This window comes from Oncorhynchus keta, chromosome 14 (genome assembly GCF_023373465.1).
Source record: "Oncorhynchus keta strain PuntledgeMale-10-30-2019 chromosome 14, Oket_V2, whole genome shotgun sequence".
Taxonomy (NCBI): Eukaryota; Metazoa; Chordata; class Actinopteri; order Salmoniformes; family Salmonidae; genus Oncorhynchus; species Oncorhynchus keta.
Window position 1 is genome coordinate 34,165,178 of NC_068434.1, and position 23,895 is coordinate 34,189,072.

Below are 23,895 nucleotides of genomic sequence, written 5' to 3' on the forward strand. Positions count from 1 at the left end.
TCCCGAAGCCACTTCTGCGTTGTCTTGGCTGTGTGCTTAGGGTTGTTGTCCTGTTGGAAGGTGAACCTTCACCCCAGTCTGAGGTCCAGAGTGCTTTGGAGCAGGTTTTAATTAAGAATCTCTCTGTACTTTGGTCAGTTCATCTTTGCCTCGATCCTGACTAGTCTCCCAATCCTTGCCGCTGAAAAACATCCCCACAGCATGATGCTACCACCACCGTGCTTCACTGATGGTGCCAGATTTCCTCCAGACGTGACGCTTGACATTCAGGCCAAATAGTTCAATCTTGGCTTCATCAGACAAGAGAATCTAGTTTCTCATGGTCTGAGAGTCCTTTAGGTGCCTTTTGGCAAACTCCAAGCAGACTGTCATGTTCCTTTTACTGAGGAGTGGCTTCCGTTTGGCCACTCTACCATAAAAGCCTGATTGGCTGCAGAGATGGTTGTCCTTCTGGAAGGTTCTCCCATCTCCACAGAGGAACTCTAGAGCTCTGTCAGAGTGACCCATGGGTTCTTGGGCACCTCCCTGACCAAGGACCTTCTCCCCCGATTGCTCAGTTTTGGGCCGGGGAGCCAGCTCTAGAATGAGTTTTGGTGGTTCCAAACTTCTTCTATTTAAGAATGATGGAGGCCACTGTGTTCTTGGGGACCTTCAATGGTGCAGACATTTTTTGGTACCCTAGATCTGTGCCTCGACGCCATCCTGTCTCGGAGCTCTACGGGCAATTCCTTTGACTTCGTGGGTTTTGCTCTGACATGCACTGTCAACTGTGGGACCTTATATAGACAGGTGTGTGCCTTTCCAAATCATGTCCAATCAGTTGAATTTACCAGAGGTGGACTCCAATTAAGTTGGAGAAACTTCTCAAGGATGATCATTGGAAACAGAATGCACCTGAGTCTCCTAGCAATACGTATGTATACTGAATACTTATGTAAATAAGGTATTTGTTTTTTATTTTGAATACATTAGAAAAAAATTCTAAAACCCTGTTTCTGCTTTTTTATTATGAGGTATTGTATGTAGATTGCTGAGGAAATATTTTTAGTTAATCCATTTTAGAAGAATGCTGTAACATAACAAAATGTGGAAAAAGTCAAGGGGTCTGAATACTTTCTGAAGGCACTGTATATCATCCTAGTATCCACATTTCAACACAGACAAACCTTGTATAAAATATGTTGAATTTGTACCTTTAAAAAATACCTACTGGAAGTTGATCTATCTGCTGCTACCTCACCTTTTGGTTTTCTATTCCTATTTTCAGTGATTATTACCAATGTGCTACCTCACCTTTTGGTTTTCTATTCCTATTTTCAGTGATTATTACCAATGTGCTACCTCACCTTTTTTGTTTCCTATTCCTATTTTCAGTGATTATTACCAATGTGCTACCTCACCTTATGGTTTCCTATTTTCAGTGATTATTACCAATGTGCTACCTCACCTTTTGGTTTCCTATTCCTATTTTCAGTGATTATTACCAATGTGCTACCTCACCTTTTGGTTTCCTATTCCTATTTTCAGTGATTATTACCAATGTGCTACCTCACCTTTTGGTTTCCTATTCCTATTTTCAGTGATTATTACCAATGTGCTACCTCACCTTTTTTGTTTCCTATTCCTATTTTCAGTGATTATTACCAATGTGCTACCTCACCTTTTGGTTTCCTATTCCTATTTTCAGTGATTATTACCAATGTGCTACCTCACCTTTTGGTTTCCTATTCCTATTTTCAGTGATTATTACCAATGTGCTACCTCACCTTTTGGTTTCCTATTCCTATTTTCAGTGATTATTACCAATGTGCTACCTTACCTTTTGGTTTTGTATTCCTATTTTCAGTGATTATTACCAATGTGCTACCTCGCCTTTTGGTTTCCTATTCCTATTTTCAGTGATTATTACCAATGTGCTACTTCACCTTTTGGTTTCCTATTCCTATTTTCAGTGATTATTACCAATGTGCTACCTCACCTTTTGGTTTCCTATTCCTATTTTCAGTGATTATTACCAATGTGCTACCTCACCTTTTTTGTTTCCTAATCCTATTTTCAGTGATTATTACCAATGTGCTACCTCACCTTTTTTGTTTCCTATTCCTATTTTCAGTGATTATTACCAATGTGCTACCTCACATTTTTTGTTTCCTATTCCTATTTTCAGTGATTATTACCAATGTGCTACCTCACCTTTTTTGTTTCCTATTCCTATTTTCAGTGATTATTACCAATGTGCTACCTCACCTTTTTTGTTTCCTATTCCTATTTTCAGTGATTATTACCAATGTGCTACCTCACCTTTTGGTTTCCTATTCCTATTTTCAGTGATTATTACCAATGTGCTACCTCACCTTTTGGTTTCCTATTCCTATTTTCAGTGATTATTACCAATGTGCTACCTCACCTTTTTTGTTTCCTATTCCTATTTTCGGTGATTATTACCAATGTGCTACCTCACCTTTTGGTTTCCTATTCCTATTTTCAGTGATTATTACCAATGTGCTATCGCAAGAATGATTGTTGAGAGATCTCCATTTAAAAACTAAATAGATTCATTGTTGCTATCGAAGTCATTCCAACGGATAGATTTAACAGAGCAAATTAAATGTGACCATACTTTATAGCTCCTTTCATCAATGATGCTATTTAGGCCTACAGTACATAACATTTGCAAAGTCATCAACAGCTATTGGATGGGAGACCAAGAGGTAGTTGTAGATAGATCAATTCTCCAGTAGGAGGTACTACCCAGTATATATTTTTGTTCCTCTGATAGTGGATATAATGTTGAAATTCTGACATTGTTTTAAAGGTACAAATTCAAACTTTTATACAAGGTTTGTATGAAATATGTTGGTACCATGATGACATATTCCTGTGGTTGATACTTAACCCTTTAAACAACAATTTACATTGATGACTTCTTTCAAATCCAGTGTAATTTCCACGTAGATTCCACATCACAATACGTTGACAAATTACGTTGAAACAATGTTGATTCAACCAGTTTTTGCCCATTTGTCTACAAGTTAACATATAAAATAAGAGTTAAAGAATGGGATTAAGCCTGTAGCTCAGATGGAACTATCCAAGCAGTAGATATTCCTACATCTTCTTCAAATGTTTATATTTGGTTGCGTTGTCAACCAAACACAATTCAATATTAATTTTGTAATACAGTAAACCACCTGAAGTTAAAGCCACTTTACAAACTAATGTAACATTCAAATTTAAAATAAGTAACACATCCATGGCCACATTTAGATTTTACTGTAACTATAAATGTCTTCTTATGTTATCATATAAAGTGTGCATGTTCAAGATAGCATGCATAGGCCGCCGCAGGTCTGTGGAGATCTTCACAATTTCTGTGCAGAATCTCGAACGACATTGGTCACTTGCACCATGTACTTGAAACCTCAACTGCAATCCAGGCTATTTGGTTCTGCTATTAGAGTAAGCACAGGGATAACACATTCATCTGATGTATAAATAAATAAATATCTGGCATTGTATTCCCATTTGAAATTTGGTTGTGGTTTTATATGGATAAATTAAAAGCATAGTGACAACACATTGGAAATTCACCTATCTTTTGGCTGGATTTTTGAATGGGTGAATATAGGTTGTACTCTAATTGATCAACGCCTCAACCAAATATGACCCAATTATCCATGTTGAAATGACGTGGTGTGCCCAACGAGATGTGTTTATTGTTCTAAAGTTATATGATGACAGATGAAGTGCCCTTTCTCTTCCCCATTGCGAAGCAGAGAGTCATGCTGTATGTAGAGTAACACCATGGCTGTAGCCTTATATTTCCCCTGAGACCTGTGTTTACAGGATAAAAGCAGAGTTAGGTTCTTGATGGGAAACGCTCAATGAATACTAATGGGATATAAAATCACACATTTTCCCATGGCAGAGTTTGACATGGCCTTCAAGGCCTGTTATTTGTATTGTGTTTGAGCAGTGGAAAATGTGGAAAAAAATGATGCCATACAAATAGAGTATGAATGTGTCTTCCAAGTAAAATATGATCCTGAATTCATTATATCCTTTATACTTCAAATAATGAGTTATGAAGTTATATATTCTCTTTAGTTTCACATCATCTCTAACAGCAGAACATTGCCAGAACATTGCCAAGAAAAAACAATAAGTATGGCTCAATCTTTAGATATTCATGTGGGGTTTCCGAGTGGCGCAGCGGTCTAAGGCACTGCATCTCAGTGCAAGAGGCCTCATTACAGACCCTAGTTTGATTCCAGGCTGTATCAAAACCGTCCGTGATTGGGAGTCCCGTAGGGCGGCCCACAATTGGCCCAGCGTCATCCGGGTTTGGCCCGGGTAGGCCATCATTGTGAATAAGAATGTGTTAACTGACTTGCCTAGTTACATTTACATTACATTACATTTAAGTTATTTAGCAGACGCTCTTATCCAGAGCGACTTACAAATTGGTGCATTCACCTTATGACATCCAGTGGAACAGCCACTTTACAATAGTGCATCTAAATCTTTTAAGGCGGGGTGAGAAGGATTACTTTATCCTATCCTAGGTATTCCTTAAAGAGGTGGGGTTTCAGGTGTCTCCGGAAGGTGGTGATTGACTCCGCTGTCCTGGCGTCGTGAGGGAGTTTGTTCCACCATTGGGGAGCCAGAGCAGCGAACAGTTTTGACTGGGCTGAGCGGGAACTGTACTTCCTCAGTGGTAGGGAGGCGAGCAGGCCAGAGGTGGATGAACGCAGTGCCCTTGTTTGGGTGTAGGGCCTGATCAGAGCCTGGAGGTACTGAGGTGCCGTTCCCCTCACAGCTCCGTAGGCAAGCACCATGGTCTTGTAGCGGATGCGAGCTTCAACTGGAAGCCAGTGGAGAGAGCGGAGGAGCGGGGTGACGTGAGAGAACTTGGGAAGGTTGAACACCAGACAGGCTGCGGCGTTCTGGATGAGTTGTAGGGGTTTAATGGCACAGGCAGGGAGCCCAGCCAACAGCGAGTTGCAGTAATCCAGACGGGAGATGACAAGTGCCTGGATTAGGACCTGCGCCGCTTCCTGTGTGAGGCAGGGTCGTACTCTGCGGATGTTGTAGAGCATGAACCTACAGGAACGGGCCACCGCCTTGATGTTAGTTGAGAACGACAGGGTGTTGTCCAGGATCACGCCAAGGTTCTTAGCGCTCTGGGAGGAGGACACAATGGAGTTGTCAACCGTGATGGCGAGATCATGGAACGGGCAGTCCTTCCCGGGAGGAAGAGCAGCTCCGTCTTGCCGAGGTTCAGCTTGAGGTGGTGATCCGTCATCCACACTGATATGTCTGCCAGACATGCAGAGATGTGATTCGCCACCTGGTCATCAGAAGGGGGAAAGGAGAAGATTAATTGTGTGTCGTCTGCATAGCAATGATAGGAGAGACCATGTGAGGTTATGACAGAGCCAAGTGACTTGGTGTATAGCGAGAATAGGAGAGGGCCTAGAACAGAGCCCTGGGGGACACCAGTGGTGAGAGCGCGTGGTGAGGAGACAGATTCTCGCCACGCCACCTGGTAGGAGCGACCTGTCAGGTAGGACGCAATCCAAGCTTGGGCCGCGCCGGAGATGCCCAACTCTGAGAGGGTGGAGAGGAGGATCTGATGGTTCACAGTATCGAAGACAGCCGATAGGTCTAGAAGGATGAGAGCAGAGGAGAGAGAGTTAGCTTTAGCAGTGCGGAGCGCCTCCGTGATACAGAGAAGAGCAGTCTCAGTTGAATGACTAGTCTTGAAACCTGACTGATTTGGATCAAGAAGGTCATTCTGAGAGAGATAGCGGGAGAGCTGGCCAAGGACGGCACGTTCAAGAGTTTTGGAGAGAAAAGAAAGAAGGGATACTGGTCTGTAGTTGTTGACATCGGAGGGATCGAGTGTAGGTTTTTTCAGAAGGGGTGCAACTCTCGCTCTCTTGAAGACGGAAGGGACGTAGCCAGCGGTCAGGGATGAGTTGATGAGCGAGGTGAGGTAAGGGAGAAGGTCTCCGGAAATGGTCTGGAGAAGAGAGGAGGGGATAGGGTCGAGCGGGCAGGTTGTTGGGCGGCCGGCCGTCACAAGACGCAAGATTTCATCTGGAGAGAGAGGGGAGAAAGAGGTCAGAGCACAGGGTAGGGCAGTGTGAGCAGAACCAGCGGTGTCGTTTGACTTAGCAAACGAGGATCGGATGTCGTCGACCTTCTTTTCAAAATGGTTGACGAAGTCATCTGCAGAGAGGGAGGAGGGGGGATTCAGGAGGGAGGAGAGTTTCCTAGGGTTAGAGGCAGATGCTTGGAATTTAGAGTGGTAGAAAGTGGCTTTACAGAGACTTTAGTTAACTAAAGGTTAAATAAATAATGTGATCCAATGAAAATGCCATGAACTGTTCAATGAGTTTTCTTGTAAATCACAGATTATATCATTGTGTTCCTCGTACGTGCCCTGTCATGTATAATACAAATGTATTATTCCACATGTGTGGATCTTGATTCAAATCCTTTTGAATAATGAAAAGGATCTCTGACAACTGACTGGCTCCTTATATCTGGCCAGACAGCCCACTCCCAATGTCTCTATATGACATCCATATAGAAGAGGGGTTCTGGGAGAGGACAACAGACACAGACCCCTTATTTCATTGTGGGCCTGCATCCCAAATGGCACTGTTCCCTATAAAGTGCACTACTGTGGCCAGGGCCCATAGGTATGTGCTCTATATGGACTATGGTGCAATTTGGGATACAGCCTGGGTCATCTCCTGAAAGGTACAGGAGGGCATGGATGTGATGTGTACATAAATGGAGGTGATATGTCTTAAACTGAACTGACAGAATGACATTTCACAACTTTTTGCAGATCAACCCAGGTTTACTGTATTGTTGATGGCTAAAACATTTACAGAAAGAAACCTTACCTTTTGACATATCAAACAAGCATTAACATAAATGCAAGATGCTGTGTGGTCTTTTTACTCACGAGTCCCAGAGGCGGTTGCCATACAGTAGATGAGACAGAGGCATGACCCCGACTGCTTCAGCATGAGTCGTCTCACTGGAACTCAGTGGCCAGGTCAAGCATCTATTTGTAGGTTGACCCCAGTCCTCCTGGTCACCACGGAGCTAAGTGAAGTTATTAATGGGAGGTAACAGTGCCAGGGGCCACAGTGCAGGGAGAAAGCATCACTCCCCTGCTCACCCTGAGATGATTATGCTGTCATGTCTGTTATGTAGGTTCAGCAGACTGGCTGCCCCTTGTAGATGGATGAATAATAATGCAATGTGTTGACTGTTGCTCCTTAAGTTCAATTTCAACAATGGTTCAACTATTCAACTACAGATACATTTTTACTGCATAATGTCGATGTGTCTATTACATGGACAACTGATCATATTTCTATTAGAGAAGTGTGATGTCAATGTCTAATCCAAGTGACCATGTTTAGAGATATATTTTTTGGAGCAAAGAATTGTCATACTTTGCATTACTCAGCTCAGCTCTGATTAACAAACAGGTTGGCTTACACAAAATAGATTGTAGATTACTCATTTGCATGGAGTGCTGCTTATTGGCTCAGGGGATACTTCAATAGACTAGTGTGTATGTGTGTGGATGTGTGTATGGAGTACATATTGTATTTGAGAGAGAGTGGGTGCATGCTGGCCTTTAAAGGCCTGCTTAATGCTGTTGCTGTGCTATTGATTGCAATGTCATCATTTTCAGGGCGAGAGTGATCAAACTTTGATCAGAGAGAGTGTTTTACACACAAGGAAGATTTGTCTGTAAGCAGAGCTATGAGGGCTCTAGTCACTAAGTTAAGTGCCTGTTAAGGATGCAGCAGCTGAACAGCAGGACTTGAATTTGAGAAGGCTGAGACAAGGATTGTAATGCTGCTCTGTCTAGGCTTCTGCAAATGATATGAGCAGCAGTGACGGTCTCTGCTCTATACAATATAAAGTCAGCAACACGCCTCACAGTACCAGTCAAAAGTTTGGACACGCCGACTCATTCTAGAGTTTCTTTATTTTTTGACTATTTTCTACATTGTAGAATAGTAGTGAAGACATCAAAACTATGAAATAACACATACGGAATCATGTAGTAACCAAAGAAGTGTTTTATATTTGAGATTCTTCAAAGTAGCCACCATTTGCCTTGATGGCAGCTTTGCCCACTCTTGGCATTCTCTCAACCAGATTCACCTGGAATGCTTTCCCAACAGTCTTGAAAACAAATGATAATCCCACTAAGCGCAAACCAGATGGGATGGCATATCGCTGCAGAATACTGTGGTAGCCATACTGGTTAAGTGTGCCTTGAATTCTAAATAAGGCACCCCCACACCATCACATCTCCTCCTCCATTCTTCATGGTGGGAACCACACATGTGGAGATCATCCAGTCACCTACTCTGCGTCTTACAAAGACATAGTGGTTGGAACCAAAATTGTTCGTCTTTCTTGGCCCAAGCAAGTCTCTTCTTCTTATTGGTGTCGTTTGGTAGTGGTTTCTTTGCAGCAATTTGACCATAAAGGCCTGACTCACACAGTCTCCTCTGAACAGTTGATGTTGAGATGTGTCTGTTACTTGAACTCTGTGAAGCATTTATTTGGGCTGCAATTTCTGAGGCTGGTACAGAGAGAGAGAGATAGAGAGACCAATTCCTAAAGCCTTGATTTTGGACAAAATTACCGGAATGGACTATTACTACTGTACCAAGGACTATCAACAACAAAAAGTTCTAACAAACCAAAGCCTCAGAAGAAACACAGCGGAACCTGGAAATACCATCCAACACAAAACGACTGTAAGTCAGTGATGTTTAGTCTGAACCTACTTCTGAAGGCAAAAAATTAAATACAACAATCTCTAGGTAATTTTGTTTTTATAAAGCTTAATAAATAAGGCTACTAAGCTACCAAGCAGATAGGAAAGAAACTGACCTGATCAATTAGCACTGAAGTGTGAAGTGAGAGGTGTGAAAACTCTTGAGCCTAACAATGGCAGGAGAGTTCCACAGCCCCTCCTCCACCCAAATGTAGAGGCCTTTGAAGCCCCCATGGCTTATCCCTGTCCAGAGGTTATTACGACACAGTACCCCATGGATATTAAAAATAACACTACACGGAATACGTTTAAAAAAAAGTTCCTCAAGGACAATCCCGAGAGACTATTTGCTGACTGCTACAACGACGGGAACGTAAGCAACTTCATTTTCCACACAGACCAACCCCTGGCATGGCACAGTGCTATAAGAGCACACTACCCCTATGTCAAGAGATAGGGTATTGGGTCATTTAAACAACCTCTGTCAACGTCTACAAGTCTGGGACAGTAATGGTGCAGGGCATTTTTGTGCAGTTGCAGCTGGACTTTTACGGGATCAAAGCAAGAGCACAGCAGGAAAAGTTCTCTCTTTGTGACGACTCCCCCATCCTGAGTCAGTCTGATCATACCTCTTCAAACTGTCCTGCAGACGAGGATAGTCACCCCCCCCAGCACTGAACACACCCAGGTCCAACAACTGCACTACTCCTCCATCACTGAGAGGGATACATTCACAGAGCTGGAGAGAGACATGGTGGAGCACAGAGAGCTAGTCCACACAATACAGACAGAACAAACCCACAAAACAGACCAGCACAACAACACCCCGAACAAGACCCAGAGGGCAGAAGGTGGAGATGGACAGCTGGCTGTTATTTGGACTGAGGTGAGAGAACTTAGAGGCACACATGGCACTGAATTAAGAAGTGAGAAAGCTGTGGTGTGACAGAGAGAAGGACACTCCCCCAGAGAAGCCAGCAGAACAGCCCACCTCAAACCCAGACCACAACACCACAATGGGACAGAAAAACACAGGACCTACCAACCCAACAGACCCCACCCCCTCCTAACAGCACCCCTGTCAGCGCCCCTGATAGCTCTGTTGACAACCCCCACACATCCACCGAGGACACACAAAAAAAGCCAAAGACTGTGCATTGACACAAATGGCTAATACATTCAAGAGGATAAACTTTTTCCTAAACACAAAGTGGCTAAGCTCTTGTGCCCAAACACTAGACATACTCTGGAGCTGTTGTAAGAGGACAGACTAGGGTCCCCCAGCCACATTACACAGGCACAAATGACCTGAGTGCCCAGCAGGTAAGGGTGGCCACAGTACTCAAGGGAGTGATTGAAAAAGCTTCTTCCACTTTCCCCAATGCACAAGTGGCTATTTCCACCTCTACTACCATGAAAAGCCACCATACAGCGGGTAAATGCAAGCATTTCGCGAGACTGTGCCTCAAAACCTAATGTCTACCTGGCGCACCACTCCAACCTGGACTTGAACAGCCTTTATGACTAGGTCCACCTCTAAAAGGTAGCAATCCCAACTTTTGCCAGGACCCTGAAGGACGTCACCCTCAACTGTTGCCCCTGCACCTCACACAGGAGCAACAGAGCAACGGACACCCCGCCCAGACCAGTGAGACACACTGCCAGACCTGCAAGACCCCCTCCTGAAGGACCTGCACTGAGAGAAATCACGCCAAGAGGACCAACACCCAATCCACAGCATCACCAGCCACACCCCAACCAAATCCTGGCCACACTCGATATAGGCCCCTCTATATCAGATCTATGCCCCATCCACCCCATACCCCTGCGACAAGGACCTCAACATGACAGCAGGACATATGCCCAAGCCGTGAACAGAGCAACAGGCCCAACTCTCACTATTACAGCTGCCCAAGCTCCATCCTGCGACCTACGAGGTACACTACTGTTCAAAAGTTTGGAGTCGCTTAGACATGTCCTTGTTTTCCATGAAAACATACATTAAATGAGTTGCAAAATGAATAGGAAATACAGTCAAAACGTTGACAAGGTTATAAATAATGATTTTTCATTGAAATAATGTGTCCTCCATTTGCGGCAATTACAGCTTTGCAGACCTTGGGCATTCTTTTGTCAATTTCTTGATGTAATCTGAAGAGATTTCATGCCATGCTTCTTGAAGCACCTCCCACAAGTTGGATTGGCTTGATGGGCACTTCTTACGTATCATATAGACCCGGATGCAGACATGTGAGGAAGATGGTTAGAGTCTCTGATATTTATTATAATCCAAGGGGTAGGCAAGAGAATGGTCGTGGACAGGCAAAAGATCATAACAAGGTCAGAGTACAGAAGGTACTGAGTGGCAGGCAGGCTCGAGGTCAGGGCAGGCAGTATGGTCAGGCAGGCGGGTTCTGAGTCTAGGCAGGCAAGGGTCAAAACCGGGAGGACTAGTAAAAACAGAGAAAAGGAAAAAGCAGCAGCACGGAACACGCTGGTTAACTTGACACTACAAGACAAACTGGCACAGAGAGACAGGAAACACAGGGATAAATACACCGGGGAAAATAAGCAACACCTGGAGGGGGTGGGTACAATCACAAGCACAGGTGAAACTGATCAGGGCGTGACATTACCCCCCTCTAGGAACGCCACCTGCCATCCTACCTGGGTGCATACCTGGCTGACCAGGGAGACGGCGGTGAAAACTTACGATGAGGGCCAGGTCCAGGATGTCTTAAGCAGGAACCCAGCACCTCTCCTCTGGGCCATAACCCTCCCAGTCAACCAGGTACTGGAAACCACTGCCCTGTGGTCGAACCCTCAGAAGGCGTCTCACCGTATATGCTGGCTGGCCATCGATGACACGGGTGGAGGGATGGACCTAGAATTAGAAGACAGCGGACTGTGAGACAAGGGCTTAATCCTGGACACATGAAAATTAGGGTGAACACGGAGGGTACGGGGCAACAGCAGGTGGACAGCAGTGGGATCAAGGACTCTAGAAAGCCTGAGTCCCGGTGGTGATCCGCATGTCGACGATACCTTGAAGTGGTCTTGAGCAGCGGCGGATGAACATCTGGGCTGAAGGTATATTGACCTCAACTTCTTGTTCTGGGAAGAGCAGAGGCTGATACCCCACAGAAGATTTGAAGGGGGAGAGTCCAGTGGCCGTGCAGGGGAGAGTGTTCCTGGCATATTCCACCCAGACCAGATGCTGACTCCAGGTTGTGAGGTTACTGGCAATGAGACACCGGAGTGCGGTTTCCATGTCTTGATAGGCTTGCTCCGACTGGCCGTTGGATTGGGGATGAAACCAGGAGGACAGGCTGGCCGACAACCCGATAAGGGCCTTCCGAAACGATAACTGAGGACCCCGATCCGAAACAATGTCGACCGGGAGTCTATGGATTCGGAAGACGTGCTGCACCATGAGCTGGGCCATCTCCCTGGCTGAAGGTAACTTAGGAAGAGGGATGAAATGGGCAGTCTTGTAGAACCTGTCAACCACCATCAGGATGCTGGAGTTGCCATCTGATGGAGGAAGCCCAGTGACAAACTAGGGAAATATGGGACCAGGGGCGATGAGGAACAGGAAGTGGTTGAAGGAGGCCAGAGGGAGCTTGCAGCGGAGTCTTGCTTTGAGCACACACCATGCATGCAGCGACAAAGGCCGAGACATCAGGAGCCATGGTGGGCCACCAGAAGCATTGTCGGAGGAAAGCCAGGGTACAACTAGCACCAGGATGACAGGTAAGCCTGAGTGAGCCCATTCCAGGACTTGAGGCTGACTTGAGACTTGAGGCTCCGCAACCCCCCAAGGTCCGGCTGGGAATGTTATGCTTACGGACCAGAGCCTCAATACCCCCCAGACAACCGAAGCCGCCAAACATGAGGCAGGGAGGATGGTCTCTGATTCTGAGGATGTGGCAGCGTAACTGTACAGGCAGGAAAGGGTGTCCGGCATCACATTTTTGGACCCTGGGCGGTAGGAGATGGTACCTGGTAAATAACAGGGCCCAACGGGCTTGCCTTGAGTTAAGGTGCTTGGCAGTACGGAGGTATTCTAAATTCTTATGGTCAGTCCAAACTAAAAATGGATGTTCCACCCATTCCAGCCAATGCCTCCACTCCTCCAGAGCCATCTTAACTGCTAGGAGTTTCCGGTTGCCAATGTTATAGTTCCTCTCCACAGAGATGAGACGATGGGACATGAAGGCACAGGGATGAAGCTTTTGGTCCTGCACTGCGAAAGGACGGCCCCTACTCTCACGTCAGAAGCATCAACCTCCACCACAAACTGACGGGTCGGGTCCGGATGGATGAATCGTTGCTTCAGATCTACAAAAGCCTTGTCTGCTGCTGGGGACCATGTGAACAGTACCTTTGGAGAGGTGAGCGCAGAGAGGAGAGCCGCCAGGTTGCTGTAGCCCCAAATGAAAGGGCGGTAAACATTTGCAAACCCCAGAGACCGTTGTAGCTGCACCCTGGAGGTGGGTTGGGGCCAATCCACCCCGGCTCTCACTTTTTCCAGATCCATCTGAACATTCCCTTCCATGATGATGTATCCCAGAAAACAGATAGTGGAGCGGTGGAACATGCACTTCTCCGCTTTTACAAATAACTGATTGTCCAGGAGGCGCTGCAGGAGTTGTCTAACATGGAGAATGTGTTCTTGGGCAAAACAGGAGAAAACAAGGATATCGTCGAGGTAGACAAAAAAACGATTCAACGTGTCCCGGAGCAGATCGTTGACCAGGGCCTGGAAGACAACGGGAGCTTTGGTGAGTCCAAACGGCATGACCAGGTATTCATAGTGTCCACTGGCCGTGTTGAAAGCCATCTTCCACTCGTCTCATTCGCGTATCCGAACAAGGTGGTATGGATTCCAGAGGTCCAGTTTAGTTAAAATGGTACCCTGGAGAGGTTCGAAAGTCGAGGAGAGGAGTGGTAGCAGGTACCGATTCTTGATTGTGATGTCATTGAGGCCCCGGTAATCAGTACATGGACGCAGGATCTTGTCCCTCTTTCCCACAAAGAAGAACCCTGCGCCGGCATGAGAGGCAGAAGGGTGAATGCTGCTAGCAGCCAGAGAATCCTCAATGTACTCTTCCATGGCCTTGGTCTCAGGGCCAGACAGGGAATATAGCTGGCCTCGAGGCGGTATGCTGACCGGGAGGAGGTCAATAGCACAATCGTAAGGACGATTTGGAGGAAGGGAGGTAGCGCGAGCCTTGCTGGAAACCTCCAGGAGGAACAGCAGAGAGATCCGAGGCTGTACTTAACCTTGCAGGCAGACGTCCCGTGGAAGGCTGTGCTGCCTTTAGGCAGTGTGAATGGCAGAACGGGCTGTATCCCAGACTAGTCTCCCCACAGCAGGATAACAACAAAATGAGTACAGGTAATAGGAATTAGAGGCTTCCCAGTCTGGCTCACCAGTGTACTTGTGTCAACTAATGATTTAGGTCTCTTCACTGGGCAGGTAGCTATGAAATGCCCCGCAGCACCACAATACAAGCAACTGTAGGAGCTTAGCCTATGTGAACGCTCCCTCGGCGATAATCTAGCTCTGCCCAGTTGCATTTGTTCCGGTGTATCTGACTCACCCGTCGCCGATGATTCTCGTGGGAACTCGGATAGCTTTGGTTCTTCTCAGAAAAACAGTCTTCGGGAACTTCCGGATTCCTTTGGAGGTGAGCAAGATACAGCAGATAAACGAGTGTGACCTAGGCCAGACCTCCTCTCACTCCTGCGCTCCCGTAGACGTCCATCAATCATAATGGTGAGAGCGATGAGGGAATCGAGGTCAACCGGTAATTCCCGAGCAGCTAGCTCATCTTTTATTACCTCTGATAAACCATGGGGGAAGGTATCGAAAGGGGACTCCAGATTCCAGGCACTCTCGGCTGCCAACGTGCAAAAGTCTACAGAGTAGTCTGCCACACTACGAGAGTCTTCAAGTAGTTTTCGGGTCGCCTCTCTCCCAGATACCGGAGAATCGAACACCTTCCTCACCTCTGCCAAGAAATCCTCCAGATGACGACAAATGGCGGATTGTTGCTCCCAAACTGCCGTAGCCCAGGAGAGCGCCCTTTCCGACATTAGCGTAATAATATACGTTATCCTCGATCGGTCCGAAGGGAACAAAGATGGCTGTAGCTCAAAAATAACACCGCATTTCGAAAGAAAACCCCAGCAGGCTCCAGGATCCCCAGGATATCGCTCTGGAGGAGGTAAGCGGGGTTCTCGGGGAGCCAGGGTAGGCTGTACAAACTCACCAATAATAGATAAAAGGTTACTGGGTGGTTGGGGGATCTCAGAGGTGGCAGGCTGCCAATAAGGTAACTCCCTGATTTGCTCCATGATTGCCTTAAACCCTTGGTCGTGGCGTTCCGTCAGGGGACGAAGCCCTTCCAAAAAGTCCGTTAGTAGCTCCTCACGCCTCCCAATGGTGGCTCCCTGCAGGGAGACAGCGTGGCGGAGCTGGTCCAAGTCTGCTCGGTCTGTCATGGCCAGTTCGTACTATAATGGTACAAGGTTAGACCCAGATGCAGACACGGAAGGCAGATGGTTCGAGTCTCTGATATTTATTATAAAGAAACAACAACACGGTTATCTAACCAAATTGGAGATGTATAGATGAACCACTTCTCCAATCGTTTGGCTCTATAACAAAGAACAAACAGCAAAAACATATACATAATCAAATACAATTCTTAGAATCAACTACTAAATACTACCAGAACCCACTGGATTCTCTAATTACATTGAATACACTACAGGACAAAATACAAACCCTCCAAGGCCTACGGGGTTTATGGTATCCTGAATTAAATGAAAAATATACAGACCAAAAATTCCAATTGGCTATACTTAAACTCTTTAATATTATCTTCAGCTCTGGCATATTCCCCAATATTTGGAACAAAGGACTGATCACCCTAATCCACAAAAGTGTTGAAGAATTTGACCCCAATAACTACCGTGGGATATGCGTCAACAGCAACCTTGGGAAAATCCTCTACATTATCATTAACATCCTCAGTGTTGTCTGAACGCTGTACTCAGATTATTGCATGGTTTGCTTTTTCCGTAAAGTGTTTTTGAAATCTGACATAGCGGTTGCATTAATAAGGAGAAGTATACCGCTAATTCCATGTATAACACTTGTATTTTAATCAACATTTTTGATGAGTATTTCTGTGAATTGATGTGGCTCTCTGCAAAATCACTGCATGTTTTAGAACTACTGAACGTAACACGGCAAAATTTGATTTTTTAAATATAAATATGCACTTTAGCGAAGAAAACATACATGTATTGTGTAACATGAAGTCCTATGAGTGTAATCTGATGAAGATCATCAAAGGTTAGTGATTCATTTGATCTCTATTTGTGCTTTTTGTTACTCCTCTCTTTGGCTGGAAAAATGGCTGTGTTTTTCTGTGACTTAGTGGTGACCTAACATAATCGTTTGTGGTGCTTTCACTGTAAAGCCTTTTTGAAATCAAACACTGTGGCTGGATTAATGAGAATTTTATCTTTAAAATGGTGTAAAATACTTGTATGCTTGAGGAATTTTAATTATGAGATTTTTTGTTGTTTTGAATTTGGTGCCCTGCACTTTCACTGGCTGTTGGCGAGGTGGGACACTACTGTCCCACATATCCCAGATAGGTTTTAAGCAAGGCGTTTTTTTCTGGTCACTCTTCCATAAAGCCCAGCTCTGTGGAGTGTACGGCTTAAAGCTGTCCTATGGATAGATACTCCAATCTCCGCTGTGGAGCTTTGCAGCTCCTTCAGGGTTGTCTTTAGTTTCTTTGTTGCCTCTCTGGTTAATGCCCTAATGACCTGGTCTGTGACTTTTGGTGGGCGGCCCTCTCTTGGCAGGTTAGTTGTGGTGCCATATTCACTCAATTTTTTGAATAATGGATTTAATGGTGCTCCGTGTGATGTTCAAAGTTTCTGATATGTTTTACAACTCAAGCCTGATCTGTACCACTCCACAACTTTGTCCCTGACCTGTTTAAAGAGCTTGTTGGTCTTCATGGTGCCGCTTGCTTGGTGGTGCCCCTTGCTTAGTGGTGTTGCAGACTCTGGGTGTCTCGACTACCGCTGAAGTTGGTCCCTCTCCTTGTTTGGGCGGCGTTCGGCGGTCGACGTCACCGGTTTTCTAGCCGCCACCGATCCACTTTTCATTTTCCATTAGTTTTGTCTTCATTTTACACACCTGGTTTCCATTCCCATAATTATATGTTCCTTATCTAACCCTCTGGTTCCCCCATGGTTTTGTTCGTGTTTGTTCATTGTAAGTTAGTCTGTGTTTGTGAGCTTGATTAATTTCCTTCTTGAAATATTTGATGTTTTGAGTAAAGTTACGTGAATTACTAATCTCTGTGTCCTGCGCCTGACTCCGCCTTCCCTGCTACACCTAGACGCCTTACACTATGGCCTTTCAGAACAGGTGTATATATATTGAGATCATGTGACAAATCATGTGGAACTTAGATTGCACACAGGTGGACTTTATTTAACGAATTATGTGACTTCTGAAGGTAATTGGTTGCACCAGATCTTTTTTAGGGGCTTCATAGCAAAGGGGGATGAATACATATGCATGCACCACTTTTCCGTTTGAATTTTTTTGAATTTTGAACTATTTTGTGTATGTCCATTACATGAAATCTAAATAAAAAATTAATTTAAATGACATGTTGTAATGCAACAAAATAGGAAAAACACCATTGGGGATTAATAATTTTGCAAGGCATTGTATATCAACGAATTGGAGAGGGCACTAGAACAGTCTGCAGCACCCGGCCTCACCCTACTAGAATCAAATGTTTATAGCAGCACCTAGATCTTCTGCACAGATTCTGTCAGACCTGGGCCCTGACAGTAAATCTCAGTAAGAAAAAAAAAGTCAAGTTCCCAGGACCACAAATACAAATTCCATCTAGACACCATTGCTCTAGAGCACACAAAAAACTATACATCAGCGCCCCAGGTAACTTCCACAAAGCTGTGAACGATCTGAGAGACAAGGCAAGAAGGGCCTTCTGTGCCATCTAAAGGAACATAAAATTCGACATAACAATTAGGATCTGGCTTAAAATACTTGAATCAGTTATAGAACCCATTGCCTTTTATGGTTGTGAGGTCTGGGGTCCGCTCACCAACCAAGAATTCACAAAATGAGACAAAAAACTAATTGAGACTCTGCATGCAGAATTCTGCAATAATTTCCTCGGTGTACAACGTAAAACACCAAATAATGCATGCAGAGCAGAATTAGGCCGATACCCGCTAATTATCAAAATCCAGAAAAGAGCCGTTAAAAACATATTCACTTGACACATTGGAAAGAATTTACAAAAAAACTGAGCAAACTCGAATGCTATTTGGCTCTAAACAGAGAGTACACAGGGGCAGAATACCTGACCACATGACTGACTCAAAATTAAGGAAATCTTTGACTGTGTGTCATACCCTGATCTGTTTCACCTGTCTTTGTGTGCCTGCCCTGACCCTGAGACTGCCTGCTGTTCTGTACCTCTTGACTCTAATCTGGATTACTGACCTCTGCCTGCCCTTGACCTGTTGTTTTGTCTGAACCTGTTCTAGCAATAAACTTTTGTTACCTCGACGGTGTCTGCATCTGGGTCTTCACTAAAACGTGATACTATGTACAGAGTCAGTGAGCATAGCCTTGCTATTGAGAAAGAGCTTTCAAGAGAAGACAGGCTATGTGCACACTGCCCACAAAATGAGATGGAAACTGAGCTGCACTTCCTAACCTCCTGCCAAATGTATGACCATATTATAGACACACATTTCTCTCAGATTACACGAACTCACAAATAATTTGAAAACAAATCCAATTTTGATAAACTCCCATATCTATTGGGTGAAATATCACAGTGTGCAATCACAGCAGCAATATTAAAAAGTTTATTTCACTTTTGTTTATCTATTTCACTTGCTTTGGAAATGTAAACATATGTTTGCCATGCCAATAAAGGCCTTAAATTGAATAGAAAAAAAGAATATACATTTTGGGGGAGAATAAAGGGTCACAGTCATGTCTCTTCCCTTGCCCACTGCAGTGCCAGAACGTTTCTCAGTCACAGCTCTTAGATTCATACATTGATGAAAGCAGTAAGGATACGTTTAGATGGCTGCTCTACCATTGACTTTCATTAGGCTAGTATGATTCTCAAGCCAACTGCTGTAAACTGTCGAGATTCCATGTTGGAGAAAGCCATCACAGTTATATGTTTTCACGAAAACAGAATTAGATGTATGATGTTTTGGTGTATTGCACTGTTGTGACATTACACAGTAGAAACAAATCTCGAGTGGCTCAGCGGTCTAATGCACTGCATCTGAAGAATTTGTTCTTATTAACTGACTTACCTAGTTAAATAAATGTTAAATAAAAATATATAAATAAAATAAATCATGTCAAGGTGACCATTACCTGCCCCATATAATTAATTCAAGACAAGAATCATACATAAATACCCATATAATTAATTCAAGACATGGATCATACATTAATATTCAAGGAGGAATTATTTGTTTTATGGTGTAGGGTGGCCTGTATGGTTTATAATATATGCAATAGAAAAGTAGTTACTGCAAAATGCACAGTGAAATGCACAGTCACCGCGCCCTTAGTTGCGTGTATTTTCTGCTGTGTCTCTTTAAATACAGTAGGCAATGCAATCGGTCTGTGTGGAGCGCAGAGCGCGGTTACCGCTGTGGTGTGCGCGATCCACAGGGCTGTTAGACAGGCGGTCTGGACACGAAGAGAATAGACAGGTCGTCTCACCGCGACACGCTGGCGGCATCATACCGACATTGACCCAAATATATGACAGCGGTGTACAGAAAGGATAGTCTCCCGCCTACCGTGTTCAATTTCATTTGGTTTGCTTCAAGGACCATATTCCACATTCTCTCATTGTAAATAAACGTGTGGCAGCATCCAATGAATGTTTTATAGAACTGGACCCAGATTGGTTTGTAACGGGATTGAGACACTCAGTGACAGAACACCCACGCATGGACGTTATGGCGAATTCATAAATGAGTTACCCGATCTCAACATTTAGACTACCACTGGATCTATTTACTTGACATTGTGAGGAATTTTCTCCAAGCAAGGACCAAGATTGTGCATGAGAGCTGTTTTCAGACCCATTCTTATTTCAGAGTTGCATCTTTCTGTTACCCGCGCATTAGGTTCAACCAAAGATTTCCCGAATATGCGGTAATGGATTGTACTCACCTTTGGATGTCTCTCTCATGACTCCTATTTGAGGTAGGTTACAGACCTTATCATATTATATTCAGTTCGATGAAAGTTGTCAAACATTGATTCAAAAAATGTTTTACCAGATATAGAATTTTACTAGGCTGTTATATGCATTTTCTATGGGCAGATTTCTATTGTATGATTTAACATCTACCAGCAGATTTCTACTAGATCACGTCTGTTTCTATCAGCTGGTTTCTACTGTATAGCATCTGAGACATTGATAAGTGCCCCCATCACAATTGTTTTGAAGATCAGACAGTGCAGGGTAATTTCAGCAAACCAGCAAACCCACTCTCCCCTCGGATCTTTATGTATGCTGGGCCACTGGGCCACTGACATGAATTTAAGTCATACAAATATATTAATGTAGCCTACAGTAGCCTATAGTTTATTATTTTCCAAGCCTACTGAAGGTGGTGGTGGTGAGAGACCATTACCACTGATAATGGTGGAGAGAGTCATTGCCATTGAGCTGAAAATTTCAACAGACATTTCAAGATTTCCCTGAGGGCCTATTAATTGGCCTACCATTACCACCACAGACTCTCATATACAGTTCCTTCAGAAAGTATTCACACCCCTTGACTTTTTCCACATTTTGTTGTGTTACAGCCTGAATCTACAATGGAATAAATGTAGATTTTTTGTCACTGGCCTGCACACAATACCCCATAATGCTAAAGTAAAATTATGTTGTTTGAATTTTTTACAAATTAATTAAAAATGAAAAGCTGAAATATCTTGAGTCCGTAGAGGTCATTTGTTTTGGCAAGTCTACATAAGTTCAGGAGTAAAAATGTGAATGCGAATGCGAAATGCAAATTTCAAACATAGATTCAACCACAAAGACCAGGGAGGTTTTCCAATGCCTCACAAATAAGTGTGATGGGTAAAAAAACAGACATTGAATATCTCTTTGGGGATGGTGAAGTTATTAATTACACTTTGGATGGTGTATCGATACACGCAGTCACGACAAAGATACAGGCATCCTTCCTAACTCAGTTGCCGGAGAGGAAGGAAACCGCTCAGGGATTTCACCATAAGGCCAATGCTAAAACAGTTACAGAGTTTAATGGCGGTGATAGGAGAAACTAACGATGGATCAACAACATTGTAGTTACTCACCAAATACTAACCTAAATGACAGAGTGGAAAGAAGAAAGCCTGTACAGAATAAAAATATTCCAAAACATGCATCTTGTTTGCAATAAGGCAATAAAGTAAAACTACAAAAAATGTGCCAAAGAAAGAACTTTATATCCTGAAAACAAAGTGATAGGTTTGGGCCAAATCCATCACAACAGATCACTGAGTACCACTCTTCATATTTTCAAGCATAGTGGTGGCTGCATCATGCTATGGGTATGCTTGTTATTGGCAAGAGTTAGGGAGTTGTTTAGGACTAAAATAAACAGAATAGAGCTAAGCACACGCAAAATCATAGAGGAAAACCTGGTTCAGTCTGCTTTCCAACAGACACTGGGAGACAAATTCACCTTTCAACAGGGCAATAACCTAGAACCAAATATATACTGGAGTTGCTTACCAAGACAACATTTAATGTTCCTGAGTGGCCGAGTTACATACAGTTTTGACTTAAATTGTCTTGAAAATCTATGACCAGACATCATCATGGCTGTCTAGCAATGATCAACAACCAACTTCACAGGACTTGAAGAATTTGAAAAATAATAATGTTCAAATATTGTACAGTCCAGGTGTGCAAATCTCTTAGAGACTTACCCAGAACGATTCACAGCAGGAGGGCTCTAATCGCTGCCAAAGGTGATTCTAACATGTATTGACTCAGAAGGTTGACTACTTATGAAATCAATATATGTTAGTTTATTTTTTTATAATTTCTTCACAAATGTTAAGATTTTTCTTCCACTTTGACATTACAGAGTATTTTGTGTAAATCATTGCCCAAAAATTAAAATTCAATCCATGCTATATTGCTATATTCCCACAAACCAAGTGGAGCTCTCTTTAGTCTGTAATCAATTAGACAAAGTCAAGTCAGGAAGAGGTTGTTTGATTTTCTGTGTGTGTGTGTGTGTGTGTGTGTGTGTGTGTGTGTGTGTGTGTGTGTGTGTGTGTGTGTGTGTGTGTGTGTGTGTGTGTGTGTGTGTGTGTGTGTGTGTGTGTGTGTGTGTGTGTGTGTGTGTGTGTGTGTGTGTGTGTGTGTGTGTGTGTGTGTGTGTGTGTGTGTAAAACGATCAGCTCCCCTGAAGCTCACAACACCTGATACATGCAGGGTTTATTTGGATTAGTTAGTTGTGCTAATGGAAATGTGAGAGTGCCCTCTGCACCAGTAGCCAACTCATCTCAGTGTGTGTAATCAGGCACAGTCAGTGGCTCTGCCAGGCTGCATGCCATTATTTCCCTGCCTGTTCTGGAGGGCTTGCTCTATGTAAATATTGTTTGGCCGTGAGAATCAACACATCGAAACTCTCACTTTAACCAAAGTGTGAGGCAGCTGGACTTTCATTAGAGCCCTCCTGCTAATGTTTAACTAGCAGAATGACTTGCAGATCCACCTCAGATAGCAGAGGAAACCGGCCTGCCTTTCTGCCTTCCTGACTTCCTGCCTTCCCTTCCTTAACCCTCTGTTATTCTGTTACTGAGGCTAATGACAGGGTTAGAGATGTGTTAGATGTATTCTTCTTTGTGGGAGCTCAGTAATGGGGAAATGAACTGAATTGATATTTGGTGGTATTCATAATGAAGAATCATCTGTCAGCAGGTGCTCTCCAGATGCACAGTTATTCAGTACTGGAAATGAGCAAACATTCCCACATTTAACCTTAACCCTAACATTCTTGGGTCAGAATAATATAATAGCAATATGTTAAGTCTTTAAAAATGACCACAAGGCTGCTGAACTACCCAGTTATTAATGCTGGGAATTGTTCAGACTGCTGCCATAGTACAGTACAGTAGGCTATAGTAATTACCCTCTGGAGAAAGTAAGTATAAAACCGGGCACCCACTATTACTGACAAGTTGTGTATATATTTTATATGTGTCAACACCTTGTACTTTTAAAAGAGGTTGATGAATTACAAGTCACTCATTTTGACAAATGAAACCATTATCTAGCTTAAGTGTAGCTGGCAGTAGCCGTCCCACCCTGCAGCCATCTACTAGCCTGAGGCTGAGAAAGTGGGGGGACAGGCTAAAGATAAGAATGCTCAAAGGGGTTTGGATTCTGAGTGATGCTGTGCCAAACAGCAACAGTATATCTGAATAATGTTTCTCTCGCCCCTTTGCAATTAGATAGGAAAAAGAGACATTCAGGTGCTCTCAATGACTGTTATTGGAATGGTTGTAGTGAAGTAATATTTGATATGTGCGTATTATATATACCTCACATGCCACTCATAGTAAGACTAAGCAATTGGCCCATTAAATTAATTATTTGACTCCACAAAGATGATTTAGCAGTATGCAAGAGACTAAAGTTGAGTTACAGTAATAGGGAATCAATAAATGTCTGAAAATGGAATTCTAAATACAAGTGTATTTAATGACTTTGTAAAATGAACAAAATAACATACTGAATAATTTGTTTTACCTTTATTTAACTAGGCAAGTCAGTTAAGAACAAATTCTTATTTTACAATGACGGCTTACCACGGCCAAACCCTCCCCTAACCCGGACGATGCTGGGCCAATTGTGCGCCGCTCTATGGGACTCCCGATCACAGCCAGTTTTGATACAGCCCGGGATCAAACC

General features: G+C 43.8%; 1 protein-coding gene across 1 annotated transcript in view; it reads left to right on the forward strand.

Annotated features, from left to right (window-relative positions):
• The first annotated feature begins 19,581 nt into the window (after window positions 1–19,581).
• LOC118393272 (WSC domain-containing protein 2) overlaps window positions 19,582–23,895 on the forward strand; it is an 82,609-nt gene continuing 78,295 nt past the window's right edge. The window contains exon 1 of the mRNA XM_035785803.2: window positions 19,582–20,156. The gene's annotated coding sequence lies outside the window, so the exon portion shown is untranslated. The remainder of the gene's footprint in view (window positions 20,157–23,895) is intronic.